This window comes from Mus pahari, chromosome 8 (assembly GCF_900095145.1).
Source record: "Mus pahari chromosome 8, PAHARI_EIJ_v1.1, whole genome shotgun sequence".
Classification (NCBI taxonomy): Eukaryota; Metazoa; Chordata; class Mammalia; order Rodentia; family Muridae; genus Mus; species Mus pahari.
In genome coordinates this window covers 107,097,989-107,107,763 of record NC_034597.1, presented here as the reverse complement: position 1 = coordinate 107,107,763, position 9,775 = coordinate 107,097,989, and positions in this window count along the sequence as shown.

The window sequence follows — 9,775 nt, the reverse complement described above, 5'->3', positions numbered from 1 at the left end:
GAAAGGAGAGGGAGAGGGGGAGACAGGAACATGGGCAGGGGGCATACCCTCTGACTGGGAGTTTTACTGCTGGGTGTAGGCACGCAGGCGTGAGCTATGTCCCATATCACATCTGCCACGGTGTACTCTGAGGATGATGCTTTCATTCTGTGAAGATAGCCAACTGGTGTGACCCAGGCAACCCAGAATCTCCTCCTTATCTCTATAACCAGTCGTATCTGTGGTCTGTCTGGCCAAAGAGGATAGTCCATCCAGAGCTCTTTGTGATTAGAACAGGGGGTCTTGGAGGTCATTATTCTATTTGCCACAAACCTTCTTATTGAAGATGGTGTGCCACCTGCTTCCTTTTTGTTGAATTAGTTTGTACTTTTGTCCCTTTATTTTAATTTTTTTGTTTCATTTTGTCCAAAGTATGTCTTTTCCATACTAGTCTTGTAAAATTATTATTCTTTTAATTAATTATTTTAGTTACTTACATTTCAAATGTTGCTCCCCTTCCCAGTCCCTGCTCCATGAGTTCTTCCCCCTTCCCCCTCTCCCGTTTGGTTCTGAGAAGGTGCTCCCTTCCCACTCTCATCTTACCCCTCTAGCATCCCCCTTCCCCGGAGTGTCAAGTTTATACAGGGTTAGGCACATCCTTTCCCACTGAGGTCAGACAAGGCAGACCTCTGCTACATATGTAGCAGGAGCCATGGACCAGACCATATATGCTCTTTGGTTGGTGGTTTAGTCCCTGGGAGCTCTGAGGGGGGGTTGATTAATTATATTGTTGTTCTTATGGGGTTGCAATCCCCTTTAGCTCTTTCAGTCCTTCCCCTATCTCCCTGACTTCAGTCCAGTGTTTGGCTGTAAGTCTCTGCATCTGTCTCACCCAGCTGCTGATAGAGCCTCTCAGAGGACAGCCACGCTAGGCTCCTGTCCGCAAGCACAGCATGGCATTAGTGATAGTGTCAGGGCTTGGTGCCTGTACGTAGGATGAATCCCAAGTTAAGCCAGTCTCTGAGAGCTTTTCTTTCAGTCTCTGTTCCATTTTTGTTCCTGCATTTCTTTTAGACAGAAACAATTCTGGGTCAAAAATTTTGAAGATGTGTGGGTGGCCCTATCCCTCAACTGGGGGCCCTGTCTAACTATTGGGGTTGGTCTCTTTCTCCCCACTGTTGGGCATTTTGGCTAATGTCATCCCCATTGGTTCCTGAGACACATCTCTGGTGTCTGGGACTTTCTATAGGTTCCCTCTTTCCCCTAGCTCCCCCTGCTACATATTTCTATCATTTTCCTGGCCCTCTGGGCTTCTCTCCTATCTCCCCCCATATCTGATCTTTCCACTCCCCCCTCCCACTCAGATCTCTCCCTCCCTCTGCCTCTTTTAGAAAGTTCACTTAAAATTTCTTTCTTTGAATAGATAAATGTAATAGTTTTGCAGATTTATTATTTTTTAAAGTCATTGTATAGAAATGTCCTTTTCTCTCTAGACAAGTTTTCTCTATTATCATCTTCATTTTCTGAAGCTATTTTCTTCTCTTGGGATTCATGGAAAAGTTCAAGTAGAGAAAATTATAATCTGCAAAACTTTTACCATTTTTTTTTCCTTTAAAGACCAAGTATTGATTGTTCCCTGGAAGTCTGACTCTCTTTCCAGACACAGGACTGTATTTATTTGGACACTGGATCTGTTTTCTTGACTTTATTTTTTTCTAAATATTTCTAATTTATTCTTTAAGAATTTCACACATGTATACGACATATTTTGATTATATCTATCCTTCAACAACTCCCAGACCCCTGCAACATGCAGCATATCTCCCTTCTATTCTGCATACCTTGTTCTCATTTTATAATATCCTACTGAGTTCAATTAGTGCTATCGATGAATACATGGTTGTATGCCATTCACTGAAGCATGAAGTGCTGCCTATGTGCAAATGGGCATGGGGTCATCCACTGACACATGTAGTGCTACCTGTGCACATGAGTATGGGCCATCTACTGGAACATGTAATGTTATCCAAGTGCATATAGGCGTGGGCCATGTAGTGCTACCTATGTGCACATGGGTGTGGGGCCATCCACTGACACATGTACTGCTACCCATGTGTACATGGATATGGGACAATTCAGTGGAAAATGGACAACCTGCCAGCAGTCATTCTTTCTCTTCCCGGAATCAGAAAATGTAAACAGCTCCATAGGTAGGTGTAGGGCTCCCCAAACTATTTCTTCGTTATGCTTGGATTATTGCTGTCTTGATCCTGTGCAGGTCTGGTACAGCTACTGTGAGTGTGGTGATTTTAATGAAAATGACCTCCATAGACTCACATATTTGAATGCTTAGTGACCAGAGAGTGGGATTGGTTTTGAAGAGTTAAGGGGATGTGAACTTATTGGAGAAGATAGGTCACTGGGGGTGGGCTTTGGGGTTCCAAAAGCGCATGCCAAGCCCATTCTGTCTTTGTCTCTGTCTGTCTCTCTCTCCTACCTTCTGATCAGCATGTAAGACTTTCAACTACTTCCATGTGTGTCTGTTTCTCACCATTGTGATCATGGAAAAGCTCTATAAAACTTTCAGCAATACCCAATTAACTGCTTCCTTTTACAAGAATTGTCTTGGTCATGTTGACAGTTCCCACCAGCAGGACAGTAATTAAGACAGAAGCTGGTATTAGGACCTGAAGTATTGCTGTGAAAAGCCTGACCATGCTGGTTTTTGGACAAATATGGAGGATGTTGGGATCTTAAAGCCGAGAAGTGGTTGAACACTTTAAATAGGACTTAATTGTCCACAATAATAGCAGCATGGAGGATGTGCTGAGGGTCATGTTGATAACACAGTCCTCATTCAAGGGGTATCAGAGGGGTGCACAGTCCCAGCTGGTGTTGGTGGGGTTTGTGTTGTTTTGACAAGGAATGTATCTGCTTTTTGCCCTTGTTCTAAAAATATGCCTGAGGCTAAATTGAAGAGTTTTGGATTAATGGCACTGGCAGAGGAGATTTCAAGACAGACTAAAATTGAGTCTATTTCGTGGTTATTAGTGGCCACTCTTACAATAGATCTGCAATGGAAAAGATCAAGCAGGGCAAAGAGAAATACAAAATAGACAGTTTGAGGATAAAAGACCATCTGGAAATCTAATGCTGGAGCCAAGTCCTGTGCTCAGTGAGATAAAGTTTGAAGAAAGGTCTGGTTTAAAATGGAACAAAGGGAATAGGGTTCTCAGGGCAAGACTCCACTCAGCTAAGCTTCCAGCTTGTGCAAAGGAAGTAAAGGAAAGCTTAGGCAGCACATGGAACTATCAACAATGGAGAACTAACTGCAGGCAAGCCATCCATTAAACGCTTTCCTTTATAAGTCACCTTGGTCATGGTATCTCTTCACAGCATTAGAACAATAACCAAGAAAGCGAGTTCATGATACCACAGTCTGGGTGTACCCACACTACAGTGTTTCCCAGAACCCCTCCCTGTCTTCTGGCTCTTAATCACTTCTGTTTCTTTTCCAGAGATGTCTTCCAAGCTTTGGGAGAAGAGGTGGATTTAAATACCCCATTAGGGCTGAACAGTTGCCCACTGCAGAAAAAAGTTTCTCCCATCAGAGAAGAATGTAGAACACAATTTGACAACTTGATTCTTTTTCTTTAGGAAAATAGCAATACTAGGTTTTTCATATGTAGTAAAGCCTATGACCTCTTCTCCCATAGGTTTTTGACTAGGTATACAGCATCCATCATGAATTCCTTCCTATCAACCATGCCTCAAGTTGAATCAGAACATGGATGGTTACCCATATAACTTGACTTCAGTTTCGAAACCTTAGATCTAAAATCTACAAGAATGGTAAAAATCTTGTATCTATCGGAAAGACAGATAAAACATGAAAATACAAACATCACATATCAGAGAGAAATATAGAGAGCCATGGGTTATTGTCTAAGTAGAATTTAAGGTTATAGCATTAGCCGTGTTGACTGTTGAGAGTGTTGCATTGAGAAATTTCTTCTCTGGGGCCGGAGAGATGGCTCAGTGGTTATGAGCACTGACTGCTCTTCCAGAGGTCCTGAGTTCAATTCCCAGAAACCACATGGTGGCTCACAGCCGTATGTAATGGGATCCAATGCCCTCTCCTGGTGTGTCTGTTGATAGCAACAATAAACTTACATATGTAAAATAAATAAATAAATAAATAAATAAATAAATAAATAATAAACAAAAAAGAAAGTTCTTCCCTGAAGGTTGGAGAGCTGATTGAATACTTAAAGGTGTTTGCTTGGTAATCATGAGGACTGGTACAAGGGTCTGGACTCCAGCACCCACCCACATAACAAGATGGGCATCACTCACACCTTTGTAACCCAGGCTCTGAGTACAGCAGAGGCCACAGAGTCTGTTTGGAACACAGACAAAATTGATTTCAATGTTGTATTAAAACTTGCTCTCATATTGCTTTATCTACTCCCATTGATGTTGTGTAGTGAAAAATTACAACTTTGTACATGGAATACCCATTGCATCTGCCATATAATTGTTGATATGTATAGTTTCCTTGTAACTCCCACAGGAAACAGAAGAGCCCAAAGAGTTAAAATAAGAATAAATGTATGCTATATCTTGTATTTATCTGTGTTTGTAAGTGAGTATTGATTGGCAAATTCTATTTCCACTTGAATCCAAATAATAGGCCTGATAGTTCTAAGCAATATGATAGCTCATAATATTGTTTCTGCTTTCCCCCCATAGCATTTATGTGAATAATTCATTGATAGGCAGTGGATATACTATATCAAAAAAACATGCATTGACGTCCTGCTAACATTTATTGATGCTCACTCAAGGCATGGAGTATTCAGATGCAAAGTCTCTCATCAGAGAACTAACCTTCAGGGAAGAAACCAATAAGTCAGGAAATCCCAGGGTCGCATTCTAAGTGACATTTAGAGGTAGATACAATGTGTCATGGGAACATACTTTTCAGTTCTAAAGTATCAGGGAAGCCTTCCCAGAGAGAGTTCAGAGAGACGGGAAGGCAGTTAGAGAGAATTAAACAGGCAAGAAGTTATTTTCTAAATGATCATCTTGGGTGCTGCAGATTGCTCAGTGGGTAAAGTGGTTGCAATGTAGGCATTCGGACCACAGTTTGGAGCCTACAGAAATGTTGGGTGGGCACAGCTTGGAAGTCAGAAATAGGGGCTTCTCAGAGTAAGATATCTAGTAAGGCCAGCCATTTTTGAGAGCTCTGGGTTTGATTGATAGAACTTGCATCATGATAAGGTGGAAGCACGATTAGGGATAATTCCTAACATCAACCCCGCATAAAGCATGCAAGCACACATTCATGTATATACCACAAACACAAACAAACACACAAAACACTCAAAAGATACAATGTATACAAACCAAACACACACATACACAAAAGCTTGAATGCATACATGCATGCACATACCACACACACACACACACACATACACAGACATAGACATAGACAAAGAACAGGGGAATAAAAAACCAAAACAAGACATTATTTTGTCTACAAATAGAAACTGATGCCTACAGAGGCCAGTGCAGAAAAGAAAGGTGGGGATCCTGGAAGGAGAATGTAGGAAGCTGTTAGCAGCAGCAAGAAAGTGTGCTGTCCCCGAAGAATGAGGAGCATGAACACAGAGGCAATGCGGGCAAGTCATTAGCTTGCTTAGATTACAGAAGCAACTGGACAGAGTGATCAGAGGTAAAAGGCAGGGGTAATGAAGAGCAAAGCCTGCAGAATATCTGTCCTGCAGGATGTTGTCTGTCCTGCAAAGGGCATGAAGAACACTGTCTTCAGTGAGAGAGGCAACCAAGAGGGAGGATCAAATGGAGACGTGACAGCCCTCATGGTGTATGGACTTTGATGGGATGAGAGTTGAACTGTCCGTGGGGCCTGCTAGCAGCTATGCCCAGAGGCCTTCTCATTGTCCCCTTTCTTTGCATGTTACAGACAAGCACATACTTTCCCATGTGCCAGGCTTCCTGGCTAGGCCCTAAGAGTACCAAAGATGTAATGAGATATGTATGATTCCTTCCCTCATGGGATTTAATCAGAAGGAAAAGGCTTTTCATTCCACCACTGTGACAAACAGACATTATGATGAAGCACTTTAGGTGGACTGGCTCTATTAAATCCCAGGAAATCTGCTCATGGACAGATATCTAAGTCACAATGAGTTTTCAGGGAATCAAGGACTTTTCCTTCTTGTCCTTTTAGTAAATGAACTTCCAGGATGACAATACCAATGTAGATGAGGATATTAAAACACAGGTTAGATGAGAAACACAGGGGGAGTGGAGTATGAGACTGGTGCCACATGATTGCTTCTGTAACAGGGTCAAAATACCACGCCAGGGAGGCTATAGACTCCACTGGAGAACCTTCTGAGGTTGATCTGCTAAGTGGTCATGTAGTCAAACTGACTTCTAAATATTTATGTTTACCTCCATATGTTTGAGCTACTCTCAGCTTGGATCAGAGAGGCTTCTCATTTGTAGACTAGTGGCTGATTCAGAGACTCATAACCAGTCAAAACTAAGTGACTGTAGGTGTTCTGTTCAGACAGAGATAGAACATTTGCACCACCACCACCACCACCACCACCACCACCACCACCTGCTTCAGCCACAGATGGAGCATCTGCACCATCACCACCGTCTGACTCAGGGATGCCACAGAGAAGACAGAAGGAATGAAGGGGAAGAGTGATGAGAGGAAATGCTGTCCCCTGGCCACAGCGTGACTCTTAGATACAAGAACTAACTCACTGCTGCTGCTTAGTGGAGTGGTTGAGGCCATTGGTCAGCGCCACAATGAACATTAAAGCCTTGTGGAAGAGGGCAAAAAGTTATATACATGTGTACCTTTATGCCTTCAAGTTGATTCCAGGACAAAAAGAGACAGCCAGTCAAAAACACTTGCCCTATCAAAAAACCAAAGCCAAACAAAAGAGCAACAACAGCAATAAACCATAATGCTCCAAAGGCAAGGTGACACGCTGGAGTTTACTCAGTCTTCATAATATTTCAGAAAAGGCATGGAAATAGGGAACTTAGTACTTTACTGTCTCTGTTTTGTCTACATTCAATACAAACATATCGTGATTGCCTTTGCCAAGGACTTCGTGGTAACACACGAGGTGTGCTAGTTTGTGAGTTGTTTCTGATGACACATTCTCAGGTGGGAGGAAGGGAGCAGGTAAGAGATCAGCAGCAAATGCCGACTGGAAAGCTTTAGTGGTCCCTGCTTCATCCAGCAGAAAACCTCTTAATTCTGTAGAACAACAAACAAATGGCTGATAAATGTCAAGCAACTGATAAGAACTCTTTCTAAAGAAGCAAATAAAATGATCCCTAAGTGAAATACCTGACCATGTACCGGCTCCTCGCCCCTTTGCATGTCTCCCTGGCCCCCAAATGCATAAAGAGGCAGAAGAGGCTCCGTGCTGAGGCAGCTTTCAGTGGTAAGAATGCCCGTTCCTCTTGAGTTCCCAGCACCTACTTTGGGTGACTCACAACTGGCTGTAACTACAGCCCTCAGAATTAGACGCCATCTAATAGCCTCTGTGGACGTAGCACTCACCTGGTACACACACACACACACACACACACACACACACACACACACACACACACACACACACAAAATAATAAAAAAAAATTTACAAGAGAGATGAGAGACTAGTAATAGATACAAATATATTGATGAAGTATTAAAAAAAATGGCCAAAACAGTAGCAGAGACGCTAGAGCTTTATATGTGCACATTTTAAATCATCATAAACTGAAAAGTTAGATGTCAAAGATATATTTCCAGCAAAACTGATAATAAAAACCTGAAATCGAAAATACAGAGGAGCCAAAAGCCACCTGGAAAATTGATGTTGTAATAACCAGAAACCTCCCACCTCAAACTTCAGGGTTGTGTCTCAGATAGTGTTAAGGAACATATAGTTGCCATCTCCCACAAATGAGAATCAGTGTGGCTTTCACAGTGCCTCTGCCAGACTCACGAATGGTTGAAGACTCAGCTCTTGTTGAAGACTGCTTCAGTTTTCCCTGCGCTGGCACACCTGGATCTGAAAGCCTGACACCATTCTGGACGTTTGCTTCCAGAGGAGGGAGAAGGCCTGGTTCATGCTGGGCTAGCGGGCGGCAGAGGTGATGAAAGCCAGTGGCTGAGCCCACCACCAGGTTTCCTTCTGGTGCCTTCCTGACCTGCACATGGATGGCAGGAGGTGGGAAGGCTTTGCTGATATACAGTAGGCTTCTCCTGCTGGCTGTGGTGGCTCAGCCTGCCTTTCCAAATACCAGGCGGCAGTCCCTGGCAGCGTTGCCCGCGGAGCTCTGGTTAATTCACATGTGGATCAATACAGACAATTCTCAAGGTGCTGCTTTATCCGACTTGCTGTGGCCACAAAAGATGTTCTCCATTGTCTGAATCACGCAGTTTTCTTATTATAGGATTGTCTTGGACCCGATTTATCTGATATAGCAGAGAATGCGTGTTATTACTAACCATTAAGATGCATTTGAAGTTATAAATATTTACTCATTCAATCCTTTTGTATCACCAGTCCTAGGCCAGAGAAGAGTTCAAGAAGCCAGGGAGAAATGGATGGAATACTTGGGAGAGGTCCTTTTCCCTCCCATCTCTACATCTGAATGGAAGAAAAGTAAGCGTAGAAACCAGTAATACAACTTCAGACAATGCTTAAAGTAAAAAAAACAACAAAACCAAACAGACACAGGGAAATAAGAGTGAGGTAGGGTGGATCAATGACACAGGCCTTGGAAACAATGTAAGCAATGCTGTGAGAGACTGCGCGTGCGTGCGTGTGTGTGTGTGTGTGTGTGTGTGTGTGTGTGTGTGTGTGTGTTTTGCTGGGATTAAATCCAGAACCGTGTGCTTGAGAGGCAACTGCAATAATGTGTTTCTAAAGCAATTTATTAACTCTTAAAAATTATTTCAAAGAAGACAAGGCTCTAATATTCGTTCATAGTTTTTAAAAATTTAAATATTTTACCTTTGAAATTTTTATTTTATTTCACTATCATCTCTCTCCTCCCTTTTTCTGCTTAAACTTCTCAATTAGCATTCCCCAATTACCTTCAGGTCATGACCTCTTCTCCTATATATACTGTTGTGTACACACACCCACACTCACACCCCTTGCCTACGGAGCCCATTTAGTATTGTTAGGTACATGTGCGTAGGGCTCACCACTTGGAATTGGACAATCTTTCTGCAAAGTCCTTTTACTTAGATTCATTAAAGTTAGATGAGGACAAAGATGAAGTCAGTCAAAATCCTACTGTGGGCAGGAGGGTCTCAGAGGGCGGATGGGATCCTACCGTGGGCAGGAGGGTCTCAGAGGGCAGACGGGATCCTACCGTGGGCAGGAGGGGTCTCAGAGGGCGGATGGGCTCCTACCATGGGCAGATGGGATCCTACCATGGGCAGATGGGATCCTACCATGGGCAGATGGGATCCTACCGTGGGCAGGAGGGTCTCAGAGGGCAGACGGGAGCCTACTGTGGGCAGGAGGGGTCTCAGAGGGCAGATGGGATCCTTCCGTGGGCAGGAGGGGTCTCAGAGAGCGGATGGGATCCTACCGTGGGCAGGAGGGTCTCAGAGGGCGGATGGGCTCCTACCGTGGGCAGGAGGGTCTCAGAGGGCAGAAGGGATCCTACCGTGGGCAGGAGGGTCTCAGAGGGCGGATGGGCTCCTACCGTGGGCAGGAGGGTCTCAGAGGGC